Consider the following 15351-nt stretch of genomic DNA (forward strand, 5'->3'; position numbering starts at 1 on the left):
GTTTCTTAGAAACTATAAGTAATAGGTCACTATATTAAGTGTATTGAATGATTGTAAGATGTACCTGTATTTCCTGTTAGGTTTATCTGACCTTGGTAGCATTTTCTTGGATCATGTTAAGTTTGTGTGATAGTTGTAATAAAGCTTTATATTTAGAACTATCAACAGAATAGTTGTAATAAAGCTTTATATTTAGGCAGCAACCATTTGATTTTCTTGATCTAGGGTTTTTTTTGGAAAAAAAAGTTTGTTTCCAGGTTTTGGTGAAAAAAATAATTTGTTTTGGACCCTGAGTAAAAAAAATTGTTTGTTTCACCCTCAGCTGCCACTATATGTAATGCTAAAATTGAAAGAAAAAAATTGTCTTCGGTTTGTCGCTAAAAAAATAGATTGTTCTTCGCCAAAGGCGAAAAAAAAAGTTTGCACAGAAAAAAAAAACATAGCCCCCCCCAGAAAATCAAATGGTTGCTGCCTTAGAACTATCAACAGAATATCAATGGTTAGTAAAGAAGCACTCTTGTTGGCTTACACTTCTCTATCAGTAAATATCAAGTAAGAAAACCAAGGATTTCTCATTCACAGTTTGAGCACACAACCACAAGACAACTTTGTTAACTCTTTTTACCTAAAAGATTAAGTCATAATCAGGGGGGTCTTAGAAAGGGGGGCGAAATTTTTAAAGAAATTTTTGGGCCATTTGGGGGCTAAAAAACAATAAATATGTGTAAAATGCACATGTTAAACGGTTCCTAATTTGAGCATATATATTTTATAGTTGCTGTAAAGTGTAAGGGTTGGACATTTTTTATGCTGTATTCTCCCTATTAATTGTCTATCATAAAAATGATAGTATGGATCCAAATCTATGTACTGCTATATTACATGTGGGACTTGTTAGCAGTTAAAAATAGACATGGAAAATTCTCGTTTGTTGTATGTTAAGTTATTTACTTCCGTATTAAATCAACGTTTGATGGACTGGCCCGATTCTTTTGACTGACGCCCAGTTCGGCTTTCGCCCAGGTTTTGGAACTGTAGATGCAATTTTTGCCCTAATGTCTGTAATTTTTAAGTCCCTATCAGCAAACAAACGTCTTTATTGTTGTTTTGTTGATTACACAAAAGCTTTCGATACTGTTCAAAGGCTAAGGCAGCAACCATTTGATTTTCTGGGGGGGGGGGGGGGGGGGGGGGCTATGGTTTTTTTTGGAAAAAAAAGTTTGTTTCCAGTTTTTGGAGAAAAAAATAATTTGTTTTTGATTCTGAGAAAAAAAAATTGTTTGTTTCACCCTCAGCTGCCACTATATGTAATGCTAAAATTGAAAGAAAAAAATTGTTTTCAACTTGTTGTGAAAAAAATAGATTGTTTTTCGCCGCAGGCGAAAAAAAAAGTTTGTCCAAAAAAAAAAACCATAGCCCCCCCCCCCCGAAAATCAAATGGTTGCTGCCTAATGCTATTGTATAAATTATCACAAATTGGTATTCAAGGTAAACTTTTAACTGCAATTAAATCTATGTATACTAATGTGTCTACATGTGTATGTGTTGATGGTTTTAATTCTGAATACTTTACCAATGAATTGGGCTTGATGCAGGGAGAGGTGTTATCTCACATACTTTTTTCATTATATGTTAACGATTGTGAAATGGCTTTCATTAATAGTAATAGACCATACCATATGAGATGAAAGAATTGAATTTATTTTTACTTATGTATGCTGATGATATGGTTATTTTCTCAGAATCTGTTTTGGGGTTACAAAATATGCTTGATACGTAATAAATGAGTATACATCAAAATGGTCATTGAGTGTTAATATTGATAAAACTAAAATTGTTGTATTTAGGAAAGGTGGAAGAGTTCATGTTGATGAGAAATGGTATTATGATAATAAGGAAATTGAAGTTGTTGATAATTTTACTTACTTTGGTGTACTTTTAAATTTTAATGGCAAATATAATATGTAACAACAGAAATTGTCAGAACAAGGTAGAAAGGCAATGTTTGCTTAAAGACACGGTGTATATTCGGAACGCTTGCTTTCAGATTCGATCGACGGTAACGCTTGCTTTCCGATACGTGTAAGGTTTGCTTTCAGATGTTTGTTGACGGAAAAGCAGAAGTCAGGTGCTAAATATGGATGATGCTTCAATCTGGGGGTATGTGGTGTTTTTTGTTGTATCTCACGGAACATTAGAGTTATTTTACTTGTTAGAAATGTAACGCATGTCATTTTGAAAGTTTTAAAACAGGTCGTAAACGGTCCCACAATCGCAACACTAAGAATGCCTTTCATGTGCATGAATCTGTTTAAAACATATTAGTTTTAGCCAGTTATCGAATCGTCTATTGACCATAAACTAGTTTATTCATATCCGTATATCAAAAATATATTTTATCTTACTACAAATTGTCCGTTAAAAAAATCTTAGGAAACGCTGTCTTTCAGATACTTCAGTTTCAGCGTCGTTTGGGGAAACGAATACTTTCCGATATTAGGAAACGAATGCTTTCCGATTTTCATGCAGGAAACGACTTCTTTCAGATTGAATAGTTATAATTTAACCCCATGCAGATAAAATACGTTTTCGTTTATGTTAATCAATAAATTCCAGACAAGACAAAAGGTCAATTCAACAAAGAAAATAAGGCCAAAAGGTCAAATCAATAAATTAGTTGAAATGTTCATTTGTCATCCAGTGTAGCAAACTCATCTTTACTAGTTATTTCGGAAAAAAGTATGTGTCCGTGCCAGAAATTATTAATAGGTTAATTCGTAAATAAGGGACTGAGTTGGTGGTATAATTTATATGACTGATTTTGTTTCATAGTTTTTTAGAGAAAAAGAGATATAATATATATTTTGCACAAATCAGCACTTTGCATTTAACAGATGTATTTTAATTTAGTTCATCAACAAATCGTGCTACAAAAATTAAACTTACATTAAAAAAAAAAAAAAAAAAATTTCAACGGAGCACAGTCAAAACGAAAACGTGCCTTCTTTAAAAAAAAGAAAGAAAAGCAATACGTGAACAGTTGGGATTGAATAACGGTCAATTGCGGTAGGTTCTTACATTAAAACAATTCGAACATCTCAATTGGATCAATCAATATTTTGTTGCACTCCACTGAACAGTGAGAAATAGCATTGGTGCATTTATTTAAAAAAAAAAAGTAATAGTAGGTTTTAGCTTAGTTTATTTGGAGTGTGTACCCGACCGTGCAAGGGCTGTATAGCCAGTCAAGTTCGTTAAAAACTTCCATTTATGAGTGTGTAACCAAGCATGATAGAAAATCTCTTGTTTTACGTCTCTGTTTTTATTAGACATGTAAAGTATATAAAATAAAAAAGATAAGATTCATCATATATTTTGGATATACAATATGAAACAAAACAGTGTCTGTCTAGATAATAATGTCCATTGCATTGGTCAACGTTATGTTTTCATGGTTCAGTGAGTCATTTATAAAAATTGGCGCATGGAATTATCTTGAGGTGTACAGTGTACATGTCTCTCTGACAGGTTTCATCTGACGTTGACTCCATTGCCGGCATGAATCTTTAAATATGTTAATTTATGTGATACTTAAGCTAACACCTTCATATTATTATAAAAGACTTTCAAAGTAAAACCAATGACCAGTAAATTATAATAATTACTTCTGCTTGCAGGAAAAAATAATAAAAGAAAAAAGAAAGGATTATGGCTTCATCCACCAAAAAGATCAAAGGTTTCCCCGTTACCTCAAGAGATTTTAAACATAACAACGCCCGCAAAAAAAACAAGTTTCACTACACCAAATAAGTGTCATCTCACCAAAGCTCATAAAAAGCTACACAAAATGGGTCCGTTGGAAAAAATCGAAGAAGACTTTTCCCGGATTCACCTGAAGAAAAACTGTCAAGCGATATTCTATTAATCCTCACTTCAGTTCTGAACAACTTAAATAAAGGTGGATATAAAGAAGACTTCTGTCTTTTATTGAAAGGGATAGCTTCTGGAAAATTTCCGATTCACAATATTGCCTTTAGATTGCTGCTTGACATTGCTAAATGGTATTCCCTAGATAATACTACACAGATGCAGTATAGTTCCGAATCGATGAAGTTTTGGAAGGTTGTTTATCGATATTTCATGGAAAGGCTCTTCGATTTTTGTCTGGTAAAAAATCTATTTGTCCAGTCATAGATGGGTCATCATCAAAAGGACTGTATGATCCACAGAAAAGTAAAATAAACTTTGCTGTCCCAAATATTAACTCGATAAATTATATTCAAAGTGTAAACATAAATATTCCAAAGGAAATCTTCCCTGGTATCATTACTGAAGCATTTAAGTTCTTGCCGCGTGGGAAAAGTTACGTGTTATCTGTTGATGGGAAAAAATTAGCACCAGGATTAAACAGCAAGCATGGCGATCAAGATCTATTTGGCCATGAAGACAGAAATTCATTACAGAGACTACAGAAGCATCTGGACACCGAAATTCAAAAGGTGGAAAGTTTAATAAATGAATGGATTACAATGACCAATAATGACAGGAAAGATAAACTTTTTGAAATAGTTAGGATTGTTTCATTAAGAATCAAAGATTTACGTGAGCTTTTTCAAAACCAGAATTTCGCCCTGAAAAAGTTTTACAAAGAGGCAGGAGAAGACTGGCGTACTTCACGTTATGTTTACGCCATGCATTAGCAGCATCCAAGCACTTATGTTTCAGATCAAGTCCGTTCTTAAGAGACTGCTGGAGACTAACAACATGATATTTAATGAAATAACGATACTTTGTCAAAGAAGTAAATCTATTTTAAGAGGTACACACACCGACATGTACTCTCAAGACAATTGGGTTTCTTTAAAAGAACCAGAAGATCTTACAGGTAGCTTAGGAGACGACTTAAGATTTGTAAAACAACGTTCTCCTCTGTGGTTCGAAAACAAAAATGGTTTTAGGTTGACAGGGAGCAAAATATTTGAAGGTCTAGGACTTGATAGCTTAAAAAATCTACAGAAGCATCTACAAGTTTATGTGATAATAACTCATGAATTTCGATACCTGGTTATTTGTTTTGTTCCGTCAACCACAATTTCATTCATGAAAAACGGTATTGTATTGTTTATTTTAAGATTGAGGCAACCTACCTTTCAACTGTCTTTGGAATTTTCTTTTGGAATATCGGAAAGTACGCGTTTCCGGAATCTGAAAGCAAGCGTTACCGGCGATTGAATCTGAAAGCAAGCGTTCCGAATATACACCGTGAAAGAAGAAATGTGAAAAGTATGTGTTTATACTATGTCACCTTGTTATCACTGTTTGATACTTATATAAATTCTTTATTGAGTTATGCAAGCGAAATATGGGGTGCACATAAAGTCCTTGCAATAGAGGGAGTCCACATGAACTATTGTAAAAATATGCTTGGTGTTAATTAAGTTGTCTACTAACAATGTTATGATATATCAAGAACTAGTTAGATTGCCTCTTATTTTCACAAGAAAATGTAAGATTTTCAAATATTGATTTAAATTGCTAAATACTTCAAACTGTATATTGAAAAATTGTTATAACTACTTATATTGTGAATTAGAGAGATGTCCAAATAATAAGTGTAACTGATTGTATTTTATAAAGAACGAACTTTTTCTTATTGGTTTAGGTGATGTATGGTATAGTCAAAACCTTATTTGTGACTTGCCTGATGTATATTTTGCTGTCATACAGCAACGTTTGTACGATTGTCTAAAACAAGAACTTGATGCTCAGTTGCATATGTCTCCAAAATGTTCTAATTATAATATGTTAGATAATTTTTGTCTGCAATTTTATTTATGCAAACCAATTCCAAATGTTTACAAAAAATGTATAACAAAAATAAGATTAAGTAGCCACAACTTAGCTATAGAAAATGGAAGATTTTATGGTATAACAAGAAATAATAGAATATGTACTTTTTGTAAAAAGGATATAGAGGATGAGTTTCATTTCATCCTCAAATGTCCACGTTTTCAAGGTTTTAGAACAATTTATATTAAACCATTTTATTGGAAAAAACCGTCGATATACAAATTTATTAAACTGATGAGTACTAATAATGTCAAAGAATTGTGTAATTTAGGTAAATTTATATTAGATCTTTTAAGCTTAGATCCGAAACGTTAAAATAATGTTTGTTCATCATTACAACACCTTCTTCTGTCACATAGTCTGTGTTTATGTATGTATTATATGTATCATTGATGTTGATATAATTGTATACATATAGTTTATATAGACTTTGGTAATAAAGATATATATATATATATATATATTATATATATACAACTCGTCTAAACATCAACCCAACAATGTTAGATCTGTAAATTTGCTTTCGCAAATTTTTGGTTCTTCCCTCGCCGGGATTCGAACCCATGCTACTGTGATATCGTGACACCAAATCGCCTGCACTGCAGCCGTCCCGCTAGACCACACGACCACCTGGGCTCTCGTATATATATGAGAGCCCAGGTGGTCGTGTGGTCTAGCGGGACGGCTGCAGTGCAGGCGATTTGGTGTCACGATATCACAGTAGCATGGGTTCGAATCCCGGCGAGGGAAGAACCAAAAATTTGCGAAAGCAAATTTACAGATCTAACATTGTTGGGTTGATGTTTAGACGAGTTATATATATATATATATATATATATATATAAGTTAAAATAACCTCACAGATTTCTTTTTGTAAACCAGATATACGCCGGGCTATTTAATGAAATTTACAATTCGACCGACACGATTTAAGAAAGACAAACAAGTACTTTTTATCCAAATGTTTGGTTGATATGTTTCACCCAACAAAATTAAGGGAAGTGAGGGATTCCAAATTAACCAAAGGCTACGAATGAGTCTAAAATTACAAAGAGTTTATGAATGACAGTCGACAAATATAGACATAAAGGCCACACCCAGCATGCAGCCGGTTGCAGTTTGGTTTTGAAAAAAGTATTAAATATAACAGTTCGCAACTTCGGCGAAACAGACATTTCAGTCACAAATGCAACCCCCCCCCCCCCCCCCCCAAAAAAAAAAAAAAATACGCCCGTTTTTTTATTCGTCATTTTAAATGTTAAATAATTCGGATGGAAATTTTCGTTTCTAATAGCAAAAAGGTGGACAAGATTATTGTTTTCAATCCAGATACGGCAAAATTTTTTGTTTTTAAAAGGCAAAAACCATAGTCAGATTTTTTCTTTCAAATATATATCTCGCACTGCCTTCTCAAACAAATGGTTCGTTCCTTACACTTTAAATCTATCTAGAGCTTATACTGACTTGGGATCATCATTCAGCTATGTTATTTCTAGTTAAAATAGGCTGGGGCTTTTGGGGTTACACATGTTTTCGTAGGTAAACAATATTACTGTGGAACTTTTTATCATGAAAGTGTAATAGAGTAAAACTTTCTGTCTCGTGGAATTGTGAAATAGAAGTCAATACGTTCTTGCTCAATCCTGTTTCGCTTTGAAGATGTCATGATTGTCATCCTCAGTCTATCCATGTGTTACTGTAATTTGAATTTCAAAATGACTGAGCGACGTTTTTACGGCGAACTGTTCAACTCCACCATAGCGAATCACATGAGTTTGACATAATCAGTATATAACAGCAAAACATATTATTATAGGTCCGTGTAACACATGTAACACTTATCAATTCAAAGTTTTAAAAAGTTTTGAAATTTTGGATTTTTGGAATCTCGATCAAAGTTTTAAAATATCAATTGTGTAAAAGTTTTGAAATTTTTAAATTTTGACCAAATTATCAAAATATTAAAATTCTAAATGTCGTTTTTAAATTTGATATAGTCTAGGAATTTGATCAAAATTTTAAAATACTAAATCTTACGTGCAATTTTGATAATTTCACTTTTTGAAAGTTTGATTTTTTAAATTTTCGATATAAATATCAAAAATAGAAAAGGGGCAAAAAGAGGGGTACCTGTAAAAAGCGAAACGAAGTAAAAGCGGAACGAAACGAAACAATATGAATTGAAAACATAGTTAATGTACAAAATAAAACCATAGACAGACAGTTGTAAGTGGTGAAAAATTGGATGATAAAATAAATATTTCTCAAAAGAAGAGAATTCATTTCAAAACAAGACGTACGGCTCTGATATTGGCCATTTTACTTGCTGGTTTTTCTAGCACCCATATTTGAGGAGAAAGAGGAGTAACAGTAAAAACTGAACAACTCGCAGTAGGTCAAATAGTATGGTTAGGTTGGGCATGTATATATATTTTCTACTCAACTCTAAGCAATAAAAAGGCTCAATACACGGTGTATTATCTCTTTTGATTTCAAATTTTTCTGTTCTGCTCTGCGACTTCTTACTTTCTGCAAGCATGTTGGCTAAATAATATATCATTCCGTGTACTTTATGAACGATAATTTTTAACGTTTAAATCTGTTCTTTGTAAGTTGTTGGCCCTACATATTTAGCTTTGAGCGTTCCCTTTGAAGGTCGATCCAGAAAAGCGCTTCGGTCGTAACTTTCAATGTTTTATGTTTCATTTTTATCGGTTGTAGGACGATCATAATTATATTGCCTTCTATCAATGATTTTAGTTAATATTTTTTTGGTACGGTAGGAATACTGAATGCATGGTGTCCCAATTAAGGTTGTCCCAATTAAGGTTGTACTAGTCAACAATATGAGGTTTTTGATATATATCTATAATACTAAAATTACGAGGTCCAATTTGTCAGCCGTCATCACGTAAAAACGACGAATCATAGAATTCAACTTTATATATAACTAATATAGTACAAAGATGTAGATTAAAAATTACACCACTCCAGGCCCTTTTGTTTTCCACGTAATATCCGTAATTAATATTGCCAATAATTAAGAAGTTCCGGGTCGAGTCCGCTACCGATACCAATAGTATATTCAACTGTTTCCTATTACCTTATCTGTACGTTCCGCATCTGACAGGCGCACCATCAAACGTTGTATTCAGTATTAATATGCTATATACACGGGTCATAACCACAGGGTTGACACTACTAAATTGTCAAATTGTTATCTATTGTAGTATTTTAATCAGTAAGAATTTCTAAGATAACAATACGAATACTTAAATCTGGACTAAAAAAAAGGCGTATAGGTACAGTTTTCAATTTGTTAGTGGGCATGACGTAAAACAGCGAAGCAAAGAATTCAACTTTATTTATAACTTATATAGGACAATGCTGTTGATTAAAAAATACTCCATTCCAGGATCTTTTGTTTTCCAAATAATTAATATTACCAATAATTTATAAGTTCCAGTTCGACGGGTTCAAACAGAAAGACTTGAAAGCAGAGACAAACTGTGTATCTTATAATCGGCATGACTTTATCAGATGACAATACTAATACTAAAATAAGGCTTGCGCATAGTTATATACTTTAATTCAGTCACAGACCCGTGATATCACGGGTGTGTTCTAGTATATCTTATTTACGCTGAAATAAAGAGTACTAAGATCAAATATTAGTGATTAGAGCCAAGATACTGTAACAAGGTATCTACATAAACTCACTCATACATGGATACCAGGATATAAATTTTGTCGGTTTTTGCGCCAGACGCGCGTTTCGTCTACAAAAGACTTCATCAGTGACGCTCGAATCAAATTAAGTTAAAAAGGCAAATAAAGTCAAATAAAAATAAAAAGGCCAAATAAAGTAAACGTTTATGTCACTGTCGTATTTATGTGCATTATTAAACGGTTGATAGGTTATTCATCAGTTCATTTATTTCATTCATTCATTCATTCATTCCATTTTCTGTTTCATCATACTCATTATGACGATTGACTGAGACTGACGACATTTCTAATATACGTCACTGCACAATTTCATATACACTTCACTACACACCTGAACGATTTAAATAGAATAAACGATTTAAATAGAATAAAATAGTATTGCACGAGCGCGGGAAAATATATGTACGCCTTCTTTATATATAGAGATTTAGTATTTCATTAACTGAATAGCCGCCTTTCAATGCTGACGCTTAAATGATTAAGCAATATTTACAGGTTAGTTAATTTTGTTATTTGAAAAATATTATTAAGTTTCTCGATAGAGTTTCATTTATTAAAAGTTATATGGAAATATTATGATAGTTTTATCACAATCTGCAATACGGCCTTTCGAGTATATATAAGAACCAAAAATTTGCGAAAGCAAATTTACAGATCTAACATTGTTTGGTTGATGTTTAGACGAGTTGTATATATATTATATATATATATAGGACTCAAATCTATGTTGGGTTCCAGATCAATGGCAAATTCCTAATCTACGGTTAATTTAACATCAAACACGTCAAACAAATCATAAATCTATGGCAGTTTTGTTTTTGTTTTCTCCAAATCTATGGCAGATTTTGATAATACGTTATTCTAAATAACATTATGTATCGTCCAAGCCGTCGCTAACAGTAACGGTTCCGTTATATCGAAGGGTATGAAAAGGCCAATTTCAAGGACTCTAATTTATAAATTTAATAAAACCCCAATTAAAAAAGAGTTATATCAACTACTATCAAACTCTTATTGATGATAAAATTAATAACTTAAACGAAAATAATAAAATATATCTATATAAATTTCTTAAATCTAATATAAATAACCAAATGAAATACTACCTATCACACCCAAGTAAAGAAACAAGAAAAATGTTAACCAAATTTAAAATAAGCGATCATTGTCTCTTAATAGAAACTGGACGATATACCAAAATATCACGAAATGAAAGAAAATGTAAAATATGTAATATCTTAGACGATGAATTTCATTTTTTCTTTAACTGTAAAATAAATGAAAATAAAAGAGAAATCTTTCTAAAATATTATATACAAAAATATGTGAATTTTAATACACTTAATTTTACTGATAAACTCGTGATTATACTAAATCCATCAACACCAAATGATGTAAAAGCAGTTGTTTCTTTTATTAAAGAGTCATTAGAACTGAGGAAAGGAGAACAATAACTGTTTTTATCATATATCTCTTATAATATTGTCGAGTTTTCATTATGTTTAATCATGTTTGTTTTGTATTTGCCATAACCTAAATTGGTTTTTGTCTGTTTTGCAAATAAAGAATAATAATATTTCAGAATTCGAAATTACGTTTACGGAAATCACTGTATGAGAGAATACGTAGCAGCAAAATCGCGGTTGCGGACAATTTCACAACAAATGAATTTGTTTTTGGTGTTTTCGCTATTTTTGTCAAGTTCGTGTTTGTTTCCGCTCCTTGTTTCCAGTAGTCTTGTTCTCGTGTTTCCTGTGTTGACTTGTCCTCACCATTTATTGGACAATTTTTCACTGTGCATTTTTAAAATCTTGAATTTTATAAAAATACCAACTATTAGTTCATTGTATTTTAAAACTCCTTAAGTTTCGGGTATACTCCACAGGATCTGAAAATAGGAGATTTTCCAGTATACGGATATGGATAGTAAACTGCACATTGCCAGAAAACAAAGAAATAGGATTTTTCAGTATACGGATATGGAAAGTAAACTGCACATTGTCAGAAAACAAAGAAATAGTGATGGCAGCGTTAAATACGTTAATAAAGTAATGTAAATAGACAGGAAATAATAAAAAAATTAATTGAAAACATTGATTTGCAAAATTTTAATCTGCTAACCGAGTCCCTGTGGTATACTCAACCGTAAAGAAATGCACCCGGGGCATATTTACGTTGCTTAGATTCGCTAATTTGATTGGTTAATGAAATGATTTTGTCACGCATGTCAAACTTAACTCTGTCCCTTCATTCGAGAAATATTGAGTAAGTTTGACGTGTTTTAAGTTTGAAGTAAAAATTAAGAATTTAAATTATGGCAAACACTGACATAGAATTGACGATGAAATAGTTACAGTTTATGAAAAAGACCCATCATTTAAATTTAGTACAATTATGAGTGGGTAAAAATATCATAATCTAGAGTACACATCCTTGATAAAAAGAGTGTAATTATGTGTTCCAACTTTCCCTGTGGATTTTATATTACTGTCGATGTCAATCTCTGAATATGTTATAAGAAATCACCAGTGGAATACATACTTGATGAGTGATAAATTACCCAATAAACGTAAACATGCTAATGTCAGAAAAAAATAAAATGGCCGACTCTATTACAGATCTCTTATATTTGATTGTTGATACGAATTAAGCATGTTTACGGAACTGTTTAAAAGGTGGAATTTAACTGCTATAAAGCCCTCGTTTTACAGCCAATTTCAATGTGTGAGAAAATCAGTCAAATAGAATAAACTGGACCTTGAAGATGAATTGGGTGTGCTTGATTATTTTTTTCTTACAAGGTACCACAGGCACTTGCCTCAGAAAAAAAACCCCTATATACCTTAATATAACATGTAATATTAAGGTATGTAGGGGGAAAAATCTAAGACTGTGCAAGGTACCCAACAATTTTGACTAAAATGGATTTGGCATATTTAATTCCCACAGGCACTCGTCTCAGAATTTGTTTTTCCTATAAACCTTTATATAACACAAGCAGTTATATTAAGGTATATAGGAAATTTTTTTTTGAGACAAGTGCCTGTGTTATTTCCAAAAAATTGACAAACGTCTACTTTGAACTGTTGACAAATGTAAGAATTTTTCAAGAATATTCATTATTAATCCACACAATTATTTCTCTTTACTGTTAGTATGCAATAAAAACTTTCAGCAGATATTTCAAGTCAATTCCCCATAGGCAGAGGTGGATTAAGGGTAAAGCCCAGGGGGGGGCCATCCCTGCCCATTGTTTGTGGGGGAAATTTGGTTGAAATGAAGCACCCCTCTTAGCAGTCAGTGGTACCCCCTTATGAAAATTCATAGATCAGCCACTGCTTGGTCTAACCCCTTGGAAGTCCAGTGGCAAATATTTTGTGTATATTCAGAACATAATATTGAATTAAGGGGCAGCTGTATCACTTGTTTAGTTAAGTTAAATCTGATATGGTCACATTAGGGTTTTAATTTATTTCATTGTTTGATATTGACAGTGTGTCTTGTGATTCTATTATCCATAGGCTAAGTTTAAGTACATGACTTGATATATTTTCTAAATTTGTACAGTTTGCTTAATTTCCATTATATGCCGTCCATTTCAACCCCAAAAAACCAAGTTACTTTGGATATAATGTTTTTGACTAATCAATCCTGTTCCTGTCATCACAATTTCTCTGAAACTAGAATTAAACAGAATTTCATGCAACTTTTTGTTGGAGTTCTGTCCCTTGGAACTAGATTTTTTGCATAAATTTACTACTGCAGCTGTTTTTCATTGTAACTATTTTGAATGTGAACTACAGAATATTCCCACAGGCACTTGTCTCAGAAAAAAACAATTCATGTATACCTTAATATAACACAATGAGAAACCAGTATAGAATTACATGCGGACTGGGTGTTGCCAAAGTTTGAGACGAATGCAAAAAAACATCCCGTTGACCGACATCTGAGTCCTGCTACTAATGATCCTGACAACAATGATAGTCGTGTCATATACCATTGTGTAGATAAATCAATTTAGATTTACGGCATATTAAGTTTAAGTAGGTTTTACAACTGAGAAATAAAAAAATAACGGGAATTCGGGACTGGGTGTCATTTTTCAAAAAATTTAGTTAAGTACCTTGTGTTATATTAAGGTATATAGGAATTTTTTTTTTCTGAGACAAGTGCCTGTGAATATTCCCTCCAATTGATAGCAATTTCAAGGTAGCCAAACCTAAGGGTGAATGATAAGAAGTGATGAAACACTATGCAGTCTATCAAACTGCTATTAAATGGACTGCTGAGAACCGCCATCAAACTGCTTAAAATATGACAAGCCGGTAAAAAAAACTGCTTATATTTATTAGCAGATTAATTAAACTTGGGGTTAAGTTACTGTTATCTGCAACTCTTCTTAAAACTCTGGTATATATATATTCATGCCTCTGTCACTAGGCAAAAGGTGTGTTACATGTTACCTTTGACAGTCCTGTCTGCCTCACATTGGTTTCCTTTGTGAAAAAGAAAGTTTGAAATGATCATAATGTAAAGAAGATCGAAAATGCCAATAATAAATAAAAATATATCCAGAGCTTCTGATAAGCTGTGTTTTTGCATAAATTACGCAATTAAAACGATAGAAAACCCAATTCAATTTTCCTCAGCGTTTGCAAAATCCAATTTGAAGGAAAACCAAATTATTTATTAAAAAACTATGCCCTACCAACCCTATTAGCCCGGCTGTCAAGTGCTTTATTTACCGAAAATAATGATTTATTTTGCGTAATTTACTAATTTATGGTTCAATTTGTAATTTTAAGGAAGAAACTTTCAATCAAAATGCAATAGTAACTACTGGGGCATTCTAGGTCACTAATAAATTTACGTTAATGTAACCAAAGCAATGGGTCAAGATTTTACAAATGGCAGAACTGAGTCCTTGTAAGAATCTTTAAATTATTTATCCCTTACTAAAAAAAATGTTAACTTATTCTGAGGAATGGAGAATCGTCACCCATATTATTGAATCAATCGTGGAGAAAGCAATCTCAAATAACTCTGTGTGCAATGATACTGATCATTAAATAACTGCCCGTCGTCGTGATCATATATTTAAGGGGGCTCACAGGTCTAAATCATTTTTTTTAAATATAGCATTTCGCTATTTTTTTCTATAAATAAACTTTATCCTTTACTTAATGGAAAAGTGGAATAAAAATATGGGGTCACATTTATTTAAGCTCACAATCCACCTTTGAAAGAAGCATGTATTTTTGTTGAGGTACTTTTTTCTGTCTAAGGTAAAATCGAAATTAAAAAAAGAACTAAATTACAGAAATTGCTTAAATTTTGCAATAGTTTAGTTCATTTGAAAAAAATAATAAAAAACATAGGTCACTGATGAGTTTAAAAAGTTATTTCAATTTTTATGCCAAGAGATAATTTTAAACATGTTAAAAGTCATCATGGGCCAAAACGAATTGATTTTTTGGGTTGATTTTTGTACCACACCATAAAGTAACAACTAATATTGTAATAGTGTATTAATATAAATGTTTTTATTTTTGCTGATTTTTTTGTACCCTCGAGCTTCCTTATGGTAGATTTATGGTATACCGCCATCTTGGATTGTACAATCACAGTACAAAATCGGTCTAGTTATTTGCCCAAATCAGCAAATTTGAAAACAGATTTGCAATTTAATGGTTAGACTGTTTATTTATATAAAGAAACTTGTTAATGTATTGTATTATTTAAAATATTTTAACAAATATCAACCTTTTT

Source organism: Mytilus edulis, chromosome 13 (assembly GCF_963676685.1).
Source record: "Mytilus edulis chromosome 13, xbMytEdul2.2, whole genome shotgun sequence".
Lineage (NCBI taxonomy): Eukaryota > Metazoa > Mollusca > Bivalvia > Mytilida > Mytilidae > Mytilus > Mytilus edulis.